Below are 1,157 nucleotides of genomic sequence, written 5' to 3'. Positions count from 1 at the left end.
GCCAGGGACGTTTTAACGCGAAGCTGCTGATTGAAGTTAGAGGCTGACGCTGCTGGAGCGGGCGTTTAGGCACAGATGAGCTGAGCAGCAGAGAAAACCCCAGGAAGAGGTGTTTTGGGTTTTTTTTTTTGAAAAGGAAGGGAGAGGGTGGTGGAGAGTTAAAAAGAGGAAAACAACTTAGCACTTGGGAATGGCACAGGGATTGTAGCATTTTGTAAGAAAAAAAAAAAAAGTGCTTCTCTTCAGCAGGGCGAGGATGTCGGAAAAAGTGTATTTTCCATCTCATTTGGAGAGGGGTTATTTGGGGAGGAGGAGGCTGCGAGGTGAGGCCCATCTCCCGCCTCCTCTCCCCGGCGAGCACGGGCCGAGCGGTCAGGGGATGAGACACGGCACCCAGCTCTGAGCAGATTTTGTGACCTTCAGTGAAGCTCTGGCTCTGGCGGTATTTTGGCTCCTTCACCCAGAAGGCTTTAAATTCTCTGTGCCTCTACGATCAAGGAGAGGGCGAACCCGCTCTTCACCTCTGCTCCCCGAGGAGCAGGTGGAGGGGGGGGTGGTGGTATAATCCTGATCAACTCTTGCAGTATTGGATCACTGTATGCCATTAAAAAACAGCTTGTTCTAGGTCTAATGTCTTCTGCAAACGGATATCTGTGAAGGCCTCTGGCCCCTTCCAGCCCTGCCTGAAAGAAATGCCTGCAATGAAATGGTTTCTGATAAGGTGGTGTCTACAGTGGGTGGGTTCAAAACTGTGGAAATTCGACATTGTAAACATAGATTTGGCTACTAGAGAGGGCAGATGATGAAGTGCAAGTACTAAGGCTGTTACTGGGGTGGGGGGACGTAAAAGAAAGGAAAGGCTGAATGTATAAAAGCGATTTGATTGCAGTTTCTGGGTCAACAGTAGTGAAGACAACTGAGTGCTGCTACTGCTGCTATCAGATATTCTTGTAAAAAGGAAAAAAACTAAACCAAAGAGTATTCAGTGAAACAGAGGGTGCATGAAAACGCAATGGGGAAGGGATGGAAAAGGGAGGCTGACCGGGAGGAAGGGGACATGTTCTCCAGGTCAGCATCCCCCAGGTGCAGAGTGCTCCCACTAAATGATACTTGAGATATTTGAGGGAGGGATTGGGGGGGGGGGGGGGGGAACTGAG

The sequence above is a fragment of the Cariama cristata genome, unplaced genomic scaffold (assembly GCF_000690535.1).
Source record: "Cariama cristata isolate BGI_N322 unplaced genomic scaffold, ASM69053v1 scaffold29362, whole genome shotgun sequence".
Taxonomy (NCBI): Eukaryota; Metazoa; Chordata; class Aves; order Cariamiformes; family Cariamidae; genus Cariama; species Cariama cristata.
Note: the sequence above shows the minus strand (reverse complement) of the source record.